Source organism: Cebidichthys violaceus, unplaced genomic scaffold, assembly GCF_023349555.1.
Source record: "Cebidichthys violaceus isolate CVI_PGR_0920_01 unplaced genomic scaffold, fCebVio1.0.p SCAF_7, whole genome shotgun sequence".
NCBI lineage: Eukaryota > Metazoa > Chordata > Actinopteri > Perciformes > Stichaeidae > Cebidichthys > Cebidichthys violaceus.
Genome location: NW_027176927.1, coordinates 4,478,349 through 4,491,122, shown reverse-complemented (window position 1 = coordinate 4,491,122; position 12,774 = coordinate 4,478,349). Strand labels below are relative to the sequence as shown.

At 40.4% G+C, this 12,774-nt stretch overlaps 1 long non-coding RNA gene across 2 annotated transcripts; it reads left to right on the top strand.

Moving 5' to 3' along the window:
- The first annotated feature begins 493 nt into the window (after positions 1–493).
- Positions 494–9,454, top strand: LOC137891363 (uncharacterized). Of its 2 annotated transcripts, none has more exons than XR_011105341.1 (4): positions 494–547; positions 1,098–1,163; positions 7,341–7,382; positions 9,353–9,454. It is a non-coding gene; the product is annotated as an uncharacterized lncRNA (long non-coding RNA). The 2 variants fall into 2 exon arrangements; XR_011105340.1 differs by lacking the exon at positions 494–547 and adding an exon at positions 659–764.
- The last annotated feature ends 3,320 nt before the right edge of the window (positions 9,455–12,774 follow it).

The following is a 12,774-nucleotide window of genomic DNA, read 5'->3' as shown; positions in this document are numbered from 1 at the left end:
TCGCTGAAGTACACTATAAGGACTTTGCAATGTACATTAAGGTGCCTACTTTATAAGCATCTGGATCAATAGATATGATCCGGGGATCGAGCAGGAGTTGTTGCTCTCTCTAATGGCTCTGTGTGTATTGATCGAAAGAGTGTTACATTGGTATGGTGGGAATATACTCTCAGTACTTAAGTACGTAAAGATAGAGGAAGAGGAGACACTGACATTCAATAAGTGAGTTCACAGTATGTTTGAGGATCAAATAGAGTTGAATTGAACAGAAAAGGACAAACTATTGAAGGGAAACTGTTCCCAAGCTTCGCTGTGTTACTTTCCTGTAAACCGGCAGTGATGTGTGCAGTAGCAGTGTTATAGGATTAACAGACTTTGTGAATCGGCAGCCAGGTAATGAGTGAGGGAGAAGGCAGAGAATAAACCTCTCATGCTTTCAATGCTGCTAAGCTGGTTAAAAATAGAGGCAGAAGAGAGGGATTGAGAGAATCGGCGTGGACAGAAAAGATGGGGGATGGAGGAAACGGCTGATTTGACTCCAAGCAAAGTAAGTGAGGAGGGATTTACCAGGTGACCTTGACAGTCAGTAGAACAAATGTGTGGCCGCGCATGTTGAAGGCGCACAAAGAAACACCCATCATATATCCACAACGAACCCGAGTGCTCTTTGAGCCAACAGAAACCTGGTGGACAAACTCATGCCCAGGTTCATCATGTGTATGACAATGATGAGCATGTTTGGCTGCATGCTGTTGGCTTGGTTGGTAAGTAGAGACACTCGCACATTTATAAATACGGGCCTGTTTTAGCCTGACAAGGCTGAGGACGCCTCCAATCACCTTGAACATCTATTTTAAGAGCTGGAAAGAAATGCAGATTAAAGCATACTGTTAGAATTTAACAGCAATTTGACAAAGTTAGTAAAAAAAAAAGAAGATTCTAAATGAGTTATCCATGATTGTGTATATTTAATATATGTTATTAGATTGTTCTCCCTCTCTACAACTTTCTCACCTGTTCTCAACTTAATTTTGTTTTTTGTTTTTGTCATTACTTCTGCCATCATCTCTCAACTGGGTGAATTTGGTAAACACCAGGCCAGAAGGACAAACTGTGCGAGAGGAGAGCAAGAGCACGAGGGAGGCACGAACACTGGCACCATGGTGAGTGACACTGTCGAGACGCCCTCGCAATAGGGAAGGCATGCGAGTCTGGAGAGGAATGGAAAGGGCGAGAAACTGATAGAGCGGGTGGAGTAGATAAGGGGAACAGGCTGTGAAGGAGGAAGAGAGAGAGAGAGAGAGAGAGAGAGAGAGAGGCTTTGGGGATTAAAGAGGAGATGATGGTGGAGGGCAGACAAGGCCAACAGACAGCTGGTAGAGGCCTGGCTCAGCTCAGAGGGCTTCAAATGTTACCCGTTTCCCGATGTTACTCATTGGGTCATTGATTAGTTACATGTTACGTTATGAGACCAGAAATGTTAAAAAAAAAAAAACTTAGCCTGTGAAAACTTGACACAATTGTGATGATATTGCAGTGCTTGTTGCATATTTGCATATGTTGCGTAACAGCAAAACTCGACATTTAAAAAGAACACAATTACAAACTATGACTGAAACAAACAGTGTCATCCAGCAGACACTATTCAATATTACAGCACTTTGCTCTCTACATGCCTGAGGCAGGACCAGCAATGACATATAATGAATACAGGTTTTGTATTTCTCTACATAGTTGAGTAACTTACAATTTTATATACTGCTTGATTATTATATCGTGAGAGTTTTAAACCAAATGTTTTTATTTTTTTGTCTAGGAAAAGATGATTGCTGTCATGAAATGATCATTCTCATATGCACAGGTTAGCTAGGAACAATGTCAACACTTAATTTCATAAAATGTAATCATCTATGTCTCTGCAATGTTGAGCAAAGAAAATCAGTCAAATTATCTAAAAATGGACAGTTAAAGTGAGCCAATATATTTTTTGTCAATATAATGTGAATGCTGAAATACCTTTAATCCAGGTCTCAATACTGAGAAATAAATATGTTGCAAATAGTGCAGTATTGTTTAGCGTTAAGCACAGTGTTGCCTATTAAGAATGTGTGTGTTTGCATGGCTGCAACCATGTGTTTGTGTGACATTTGCTGCTAGTTTCCCTGGGGCAGTGGTGACGCTAGTTGGTTTCCTGTTTATTGCTATCAACTCGGGTTGCATTATTCTTCTATACCTGCTGTGGGACTCCTTTTAATAACTAAATTTTCTCATTTAAAGGGATAGGGTGTTCAACATGCCTTTTAAATGTCTTCATTGATGAGCTCACAGCCAACCCACAGATTATGTTTTATCATAACGACTTGCTCAGTTACTATCGGCAGAGGAATGTTGACTTGTGCAGGACAGCATCTTCCTGTGTTGAAGTGTGTGAGAGGATCGTGTGACAGACAGAGAGGTGGCAGTGACATTACACATTCTTCGCTTCACTCCTCTGCTGATCGGTAATGTCCTGAACAGTACTTTCTTATAACACCTCCCAGTTTTTCCCCACTCTCTTTTCATTTTCTCTTTATTTTTTAATTCTAATGCTGGTGTGAACAAACAATATTCATTTTCAGTGAGCCCAGCATCATGAGAGTCCCCTTAATCCAGTCACGTTGCGCTGGGTTTCAGTTCTCGTCCATTGAAACAGGGGAGTGTCTTCCCTCTCCTCCAATCACAGCCATTAGGCCTGCACTGCAGATGCATGCACTGGGATTGTGTGTACAGATGTGGAGGTCCATATATGTTGTTAAGCAGGTGCTCCACCTGGACAGGATGAGGTAAAGAGAAAGGATACAGAGTTTTGAGACCGTTAGACGTCATGAAATAAAGTAATTTACAACATGTTGCAGCAGAGGAGAAATATGCTTCAGTCAGCAGGATGAGATGACCAATGATGTGGTCATAAAACTACCCTTTAGATTTTCATATTCTTGGATGGTTATTCATCCTTGTAGTAGTAGTAGTAGTAGTCTAGTATACAATATGACTGAAAAGGCATAGTCACATGCATAATGCTTATATATGTCGATCCTACATTCTTATCAATTAAGCTACCCTCAAGAAAAGAAAAAGTTAAAATATATTACATTCACACTTGTAACCCTCTTATAAACAATCTTTTTGAAAACCAACAATGAGTTACACATACTTACATTCATGCTAGCATTGTTCTATTAATTAAACCCCAACAATGGAAATACATCTCTTTTTAATCCCTTTTTTTATTTTTGTACGGTAAACTTACAAACATCTCTCAAATCATATTTACAGTTGTGTATTGAAAAAAACTTTTCTACACAGTCTGGTAGGGACTTTGATTTAGTTCTGAACATTGTTTCCATTATTTTATAACATACCAAATCATTAAATTTCATAACAGGAGATTTTACAAACAATGGATTTGTGTGATCATAGTAACTAGTCGTAGTGTTTGTTGTTCGTTTTTGTAACAAGACTATTGAATTGATAAATGTTTTATAGGTTGACCCCCTCATCACCACACAATAAAATACATAAGGAAGTATAAGTGAGCAATAAGTGATATGCAAGGCCTTGTAAGTTAATACATCTCTAGATTTATACAGTATTGCTATTGACTTTAACATTTTCCATTAATATAGTCAATATGTTATCTCCATGTTATTTTATGATCGATCACAACATTGTATGCTGATGATCATATGCAATAAAAAAAAAACACACTAGTGATAATGCAGTGAGGTGTCCTTTATAAAGGTTTTAGAAGTTGTAACTAATTATATACATATAATTAACTAATAGTTGAGGTAAAAGGTTCATTTTTGACCCTTGTAACACACATTCATATTTTAATCATTGTTTGATCCTTGTTGTTTACTGAAGGTGTGGTTCTCATGCTTGTTGGTCATTTTGCCTGCAAACAACAGCAGTGGGATTTTAGGGACATACAGATGTGCAATAAATTAAAGATGTTGAGCTACAATGTGCTGCAACTTCAAAGCTCTTTGGCACATATTCTCCACATCTGTGGATCTCTATTGGAGGGATAACACCATTCTTCTACTTCATTCTTTCCTTGGTGTTTTGATGACAGTTGGGGAGGGTGCTGTTGACAAAGTCTATGGTCTAAAATCTCTTATTCATGTTCAATTGGGTTGACTGGTCACAATCTGGTTACTGTGAAAGCCATATTATACAGTAGCATTTATGATCCCTCAGTCTGTGTATGGACGCTACATTTCTGCACGTTTATTCATCCTCAAATTTGTCAGTCGTATGTCGCTAGATAAACAAATAATCAAAAGAAAACCACTTGAATCAGGACCAAAACCAACATATACACCACCATATGTTAATCACGGATAAATAAGGGCTGTTCATTTATATAAAAAGAGAGACAGACTTCCTAATCAGCCTGAGTTACTCTATGCTTGGTTATGTCAAAGACAACACACCACCACAGAGCCAGATGTTTCATTCCCCAGTGATGACACAACATTTTGAACAACTGAGTGCCTCTTGGGTACTCATCCAAACTCCCTCCCCTTCGTCAGCCCTCGTTTCATTCAATCCAAAATCATATTTCTGGGCACACCCAAATGCAAACCCACTTTGACACAGACGCACCAATGCATTCAAATAACTACCTGTTTTCACAGAGTGATGAACGGCCCAAGTAAACAAGACTTGATTTAGTAGCCCAACGTCTTAGCCTGTGCAAGCTAACATGGCATGAATCATGACTTATTGGTGGGTTAGAGCTACTCAAGTTAATGGTGTGTGTGTGTGTGTGTGTGTGTGTGTGTGTGTGTGTGTGTGTGTGTGTGTGTGTGTGTGTGTGTGTGTGTGTGTGTGTGTGTGTGTGTGTGTGTGTGTGTGTGCGTGCGTGCGTGCGTGCGTGCGTGCGTGTGTGCCCCTGCCTGTTAGCATGCCAGGGTGTGTCCAGATGTTGACTTCTATTTGCAGCTACACACACTCAGAGAGAAACAACACACCCATATTTGAAATTATCAATGAAATCTACCCAGTCAGCAGATGACACAAGGGTACAAAGAAGTCTGTTCTAATTCTTTTCATGTCTGTTCCTATTGTCAAGCAGATTGAGTTTAACCTCTTAACATCCGTCGTCCACTGTAGGTAGGTCAAAAGCATGTAATATGGCCGAGTTTAATCCCAGCTGTCCTCTGCCACTGCCAGTGCCCTTAGGCAGAATAACGTGAATACATCTGTATCAGTTAAACAGCTGGACTGTGAGTTATCTGCTGAAGTAATGGTTGCCAGACGCTCAATATGGGCTGCGTGCATAGATCCATGCTTGAAAATATGAGGTTTGTAACATTGAACCACAAAATAATAAGAATGCAAAATGCAATAAGGTCCACATAATAGATTATTTGCTGAACTTTTCAATTGTGTTTTATGGTCTTAATCGGTGGATGAAGATTGCTCACTTATCATAGGGATGGCTCGTGTTGTCAGTTGTCTGTTGTGATTTGTCAAACTGCTATTTCTAGTCAAAAATGAATTGTCATCATTTGTTTACAGTTTGTTTAGAGCTGCAAATATCGATTACTTTCAAAATCAATTAATCTGTAGATTTCGTTCAGCCTTTGAAATCTCAGAAAATGGTGTGGAATTTCCTCAAAGTACAAGATTATGTGCAACCAAGAGTACAAAACCAAAAGATGTTCAGTGTTTGTCAATTAAAATACAATAAGACAGTGAATCCTTGAGAGGCTTTAAACATCAAAATTTAATTTTTTTCTTGAGAAATTACTATTCTTAATAACAAAAGTGATGATTTATTTGCAGTCAATTAGTGTTGATTGGTGTGTTTACTATTTTTGTTCAATACCAAACAAATACGAAAAAGATAGCAGGCTTTTTCAACAGGTTTGATCCAGGAGTCTCTGTTTATAGTTTAGTCCCATCACCCTCTTTCTGTCTCTCACCTTGCTCCTCTAAGGATGTGATTAACCTGTGATTTACTGGTATAACATGTCTGTAGCAGTTTAAATGGAAATGTGACAATCCCCTGGGCTTTGCTTCACTTATCTCTCTCTCTGTGTGTGTGTGTGTGTGTGTGTGTGTGTGTGTGTGTGTGTGTGTGTGTGTGTGTGTGTGTGTGTGTGTGTGTGTGTGTGTGTGTGTGTGTGTGTGTGTGTGTGTGTGTGTGCAGTTGTTGTGAGCTGCATTTTACCCCATGTGTTGGCATGCATAACCTTGGGAGCCTTCCTTCCTGTAAGCATCACTGGACGGCTCAGAGGACGGGGAATTAGCCAATCAGCCGTTAGGGTCACCCCAGTCACATTACTCATCTGTTCACATGTGCTGCACACACAAGCACACACACACACACATCCACTCAAGATGTTCGTAGTGAAAATGCATATGTAAGACGCAAACATGTAGGGCAGTAAAAAGTCTAGTGGAACTGACATGTTACAGCTAAAATTAGACTCACCATTGAGTCCGCTCGCAAGAGAGGAAGAGGGAAAGGAAGTGTGGGAGAGAGGTGAGGTCGGAGCAACACAAGATGTAGAGGACACAAGATGGGGGAACGTACACGAGAGGAGGACTTATGTAGCATTTCTGCTGTTTGACATTTCTCCTGCCTATGGCAAGTGACTCGATAGATAATTATTACTATTACTATTATTATTACAATCAATATATACTTATTATAATCAATATATTATCATTATTTTTAATATTATTATTATTATTATAGTATAGGCAACTTTTGAGTCAAAAGAAAATTTCAAAGTGTTTCAGTTTAAGAGCAAAGTGGTGGGGGGACATGCATTGCAAGGGCATTCATTTAAATAATAACAACCTGCACCATAAATACATGCCCTCCTAAACAAATAGTCTTTAAGCCTGTCATAAATAGCTACTGCTATTCATGGATGTGAGAAAGTTAATTTCAATGAGGTGCATTTAGTCAAATTAACATTTGAATAGAGGTTAGATAATCAACCTGCTCTCCTAGAAATGACATATTTAACAATAAAAATAAGTAGTATATAACGCCAAAGAAGCAGTAAAGTTAGGAGGAGGAGAAGGAAATTGGTGGTGTAACCACTCTCTCATTAGCATCAGAGCAGCAGGCTGGAGGCTCCTGGCAGGGATCAAAAGGCATAGTACATTGCAGTAGTCCAGCCTGGAGGAAATGAATGGACCTGCTTCTCTGCATCTGGGAGAGATACGTGGTTTGCTCTTGTGATGATAGAAGAAGGTTGTACATAAATATTTGATGCGGATTGCTTAGATCATCACATTTACTTCCTTCCTTTCCTTTCCCTCTTACCTTGCAGGTGGAGTCATTGTGAGTTTACCCGGCCGTTACACAGAACCAGGTATCTTACACCGGCCCCTGTGCTCTGAACATCTCATGTGGATGTGTGTGCGCAGCATGTGTGACAGATGAGTAATGTGACGAGGAGTGAAGTGGGATGGGAGTGGGGGATGGGATGGGAGTGGGGGATGGGAGGGAGTAAGGCCGGTGGTTGCCAGGGCGACCTGCTCCAGTCTCCAGGGTCACTTTACGGGGGTGACCCTGACAGCTAGCACTCCCTTTAATATTCAATACCACACCTTCTGTAGATGTTGAATAACGAGAGCTTCAGTCATGATCAATGTCATATGTACAGTACCCAAATGACACGACTCGCACAGACCATCGGCTTATATTTGGGCTCCTATACCTGTAACAGTACGTGTGAGCGCACACAGATATAGCAGTGGCCAGTGGAGAGCCAATTACGCAGTCACTTACACACACTCCACACTGCCACTGAGGGAACAATGTCTGCGAGAGTCTTACAGTAACGAGCACAAAGCAGCCTCTTTCTGTCAGAACAGAGCTCAGGATAAGGGCACGAATGCACATCCAGTGCACAAGCCAGGGGCAGAGAAGACACAGAAACACACCCACACACAATATGCAAGGGAGTAGATGCATATTTTAGTGTGTGTGTGTGTGTGTGTGTGTGTGTGTGTGTGTGTGTGTGTGTGTGTGTGTGTGTGTGTGTGTGTGTGTGTGTGTGTGTGTGTGTGTGTGTGTGTGTTTGTCACTTGAGTGATCCAGTAGAGAGGGACAGTGGGATAAAGCTCCACCCAGTCCCATGTCTGATGTGAATGGATGCAGCAATAATGAAAACATTGCTGAGGTTGCCTAGCTAACATAGTGTCGGGCTAACACTCCATCACACTGAGTCATTGGGCACAGCAGCCCTCCAGTGACACACACACACACACACACACACACACACACACACACACACACACACACACACACACACACACACACACTCTCTCTCTCTCTCTCTCTCTCTCTCTCTCTCTCTCTCTCTCTCTCTCTCTCTCTCTCTCTCTCTCTCTCACACACACACTACTAGTCCCAAGGCTAGAGAATGCATGCATAAATATGCTGACGCACACAGGCGGCAACATACTAAGACACACTAGAGTCTTAATTTCTTTGGTATATAAAGGCAGACACACATGCAGACACACACAAACATGTCCACACTACTATGTTTCCATTTTAAAACGCATATCTTTTGCTATGTTTACATTGAGCGTCCACTCTAGGCCAGAGTTTTAGAGCACCGAAAACGGATATGTTTTAAAAGCACTCCCGAGGATAAGTTTCAAAACGTCGGGGTTGCCTCCTAGTGTGGACAGGCCGAACCGCATAAGTTTGGAAACTTACTACAACTTCATTGGGTCTTCACAGTCATGAAGTGTCCTTCCCTGATTCGTCACACTCCTATCACGTGAGCCTTTCCCAGAAGATCACAAACAACAGCCTTGATTATCGATCGACTACCAGTGGTTAATGTAACATGGAGAACCTATTACCTTGTTATCTATACTAGCAGCCGTTGTGCAGTTAAATTCAACATTTTATAATTTTACTACTGCCGATTAGCGAGCATCGTGTCTGGCAACGTTATCAGCCCTACGGAGCGCGCGCGCATGCGTGCGCGTACGTGAGAGTTAGAGCAAGACCTGCAGCCTTGTAACAAAGTTTGAAAAGTATATAGAGGAAGATTTTAGAGGAAGATCTTTAGCACCAAGCACTACCTTTCATTATTAAAGACTGCTACCAAGCAACCAGTATACTTACTGTTTACGCCGGTACCCGCATGCCCAGTATATGTGAATAGTCATGTGATATTTGTTTTCAGGCTTGCTAGTATGGACGGAAATCATTTTGTCATTGATGTGTGGACGGAGATCGTTTTTGTTTTAAAATCCAGGTTTTAAATGGATACGTATTAGCGTGGATGAAGCCTTACCCTCACTCTGTCATCTTGAACAGAATGGGGCCACACGCACTGCAACACATCTGGTGGGGCCACAGCACTGCTGCGCCTGCTGCTGACGCCACATATGGAGGAGGCCTCTGCAAGTGAACGCATCATTAGGCTTTTGCTGAGATTATCTAGGTTATAATTAAATGCTGTTGAATTTGGAATGAAAGTGTCGAGAAGCTTAATCTCTCATATCTCGCTCTAGTTTAAAAAGTTCTGTCTACATTTTTTTTTTTAAATATACAAACATTTTGTAAATACAATTATCCGCTTTCATGCAAAAAGTTATCAAGTAGCAATAACGGAAACCAGAGCGCTTCAGATGCCAAAGTCTTGTCTCACTGCCCATAGATTCTACATGTGAACGCAGAATCTGTTTATAGAGAATAATCAAGTGGTATTGGTTTTCTCATCTACCTCTCAGCAATACAGTCAATGAGAATATTTAAATTTATGATTTTCCCAGTCACAATAAATCTTAGACTCTTTTATCTTCTCACTCCCGAACCTCAACCAGTATGTTTGTGCCCACATTAGCACCAACCCCAAATCTGGACCCTATTCTTACTCCTTTTTTTCGTTCCTTTCAGAGAAATTATTATGCAATGTGAGAGTGTCACATGCTGTCAATTTAATCCAGACAGGATGACGTCTGCATGTCCGTCACAGAGGGAGAGCGAAAGAGACAGAGGTGGAATAAGGCAGAACTACGCAGCTGAACTTTAAATCCTCTTAGTGTCCTTAACTATCTATCTCTCATTCATCTGTCTGCTTATGAATATCTATCTATTTATTAAATCATGTGTGTTTCATGTAGTACTAAATGTACCTTTGTGGAAGAGATGAAATCATTTTATAGCTTCCTTGCTGAGAATTTTCTCCCACCCCCTGCTTGCTTCATCCATCTTCCCTGCACCCTCTGTACCAACCCCCTTTGCTCTCCCTTATCTGCCTCTTCTGTGTGCTCTTCCCTCTCTTCCCTCTCTACCCTTTCGCCATCCCTCGGCCCCCCTGCAAGGTCGTTCCCAAGGACGTCCTACTCCCAGCATTCCCTGCTTCATTGGCTGACGGGTATTAAAGGGCCAGTTCCCCCGCAGAGCACATGGCTCGACTCCAGCTCTGCTACCACCCTCGTCATTCCCATCACTCCAGAGGCAGCTTACTGTACTTGCTACAAACACATGTACACGCAGCTGCAACTTTAAAGACACACTCGCACAAAAGATGCTGACAAAATATCTGAAAAACTCACATTCATACACTTTCCTGTCTCTTAAATCAGGTTGAGGGCTGTTTGCTGTACTCTGCATGACAGGTCACTTATCACAATGACAAAAGATGCTTGCCTGCAAATACGCCAACGCACATGGGCTGTGAAAAAAACCCACTTGACCCATTCTTACAGACAGCCAGCACCGTCTGAACCAAGCAAACCTTTTCCTTTACGATAAGTGAGCATGACACACTACGAGCTCAGCAGACCTGAAAAACACAAAGCAAACCTCTTCAAAGCAGCTCGAAATGGCTACCGCAGCGAGCAAATTTAGCAAAATGTTCTCTGGAATGGAAAGAGCACAATTCTGAAAAAAATCTTACAAATGGAGTGCACCACTTAATAGGTTTTACAGAGTCCACCAGTCCTCCATTTTAGGTGAAAAGCTAATCTGCTGAATAATCATAGTACTCAAAAGCTATTTCCCTCATCCCAGGGACCTCATTTATAAAGCAATTTGACATCTAGGCATTAGATACAAATGACTGCTTTGTTGGCAAGTACTCTAAGAATTGTATTTAATTATGAACAATATTTGTTATATGAAAACAACTTGGCCAACCATTAAAATCAAAGTACCTCTAATTTGTGATTTGTGATATTGGGCTGTACAAATAAAATTGAATTGAATTGAATAGAAATGACTACTGGCAACGAGCCACTGATAAATAGATTCAACCTTGAGTTTTAGCCGGATCTATCTTTTTATCTATCTGTTTTGTCTTTAATTCATGTTAATGCGTCACTGGAGTAGCTTCAGCATTTTGCTTAGTCTAATGTCAGTAGTTACAAATTTTGGGAAAACCGCTAATTCCTTTTCTTATAGAGTTAGTTGAGAAGATACACCTGCTCTCACATCTGTAATACAAATATGAAGCTACAGCCAGCGGCCTGCAAGCTTAGCTTAGCACAAAGGCTGGAAACAGGGGGAAACAACTAGCCTTGCTCTGTCCAAAAGTAACAACACCTGACTGCCAGCACCTCAAGCTCATTTATTAACACTTCCTGGGGTCTTGTCATAACCGGGAGGTTGTCAGCCAAACAGCTGAGACTGTGGTCACATCATTTTTATACTTAACTTTTGTTCATGGAATAAACAAATGAGATATAACATGTTAACTTTGGACAGAGCCAGGCCCTCTGTTATAAATCTTTATGTTAAACTATGCTAAGCTAAGCTAACTGGGTGTTGGTTAATGATGGTATCTCATCTAATTCAGCAAGAAAGTGAATAGGTGTATATCCTAAAATATTAAAGTACTTCCTCCAAGCCAAACACCATTGTGCACCCACACAGGTGTTTTACAAGGTCCAAATGGATTTATATACACTTCATTTAATTATATTTCAAAACATGAGACCAAGAAACATTCATAATCAGACACCAGCACACAACTACCGTGGTGACTAGAAAACCCAAACTGAGAAAGAACTTCTAAAAACAATTAAAAAAAATAATTTGAAAAATATAAAATAATAAAGCTTTAAAACTGACAAGGGGAATGAATGGATCTATCTTGAGGGCAGTTTGCTGTTCAATCCTTTAAAAGGTATATAATAACTGAAACAATTTCTGCCCAGATAAGTGCATATCCATATATCTAGGATAATGTATTGGACCGTATATGTTAGAAGAAATGTCAGGTAATTTGGCAGCTTTTACATAGAGCTTTGTAGATATAGTCCATCCAACGTTGTGGTACAGAGAGCGTGGATGAGTAGAACATTTGTCATCAGTGATAAAGCGTAATGCACTATGATAAACAGGTTTTTTTTGCTGTTGAAGTAATGATGGGGCGGTGTGACAGCACTGAATATCTCCATAATCAAGTGCAGACATGAAGTTGACTGAACATAGTTTTACAGTTAAAAGAAGACGGACAACCTTTAATTATATAAAAGGTCTACTTTGACTTTTCCATTTTGGAGTCAAATGTTAAAATATGAACCTTGAATAGCCATCTGGTGTCAAGCCAGATTCCTAAGAATGTGTTTGACTCCGAAAGATTATGGGTACCATTTCAAGTTTTAATGGCAGAATACTAGCACATTAGTGTTTATGAAGTCTTAATGGAAGTTTAAATATGCTTTAAGTGCATACTAAGAATAAAGTCCCCTAAAAGGCAGTTATGTAAAATGGAAAACAAGTGGGTGCAT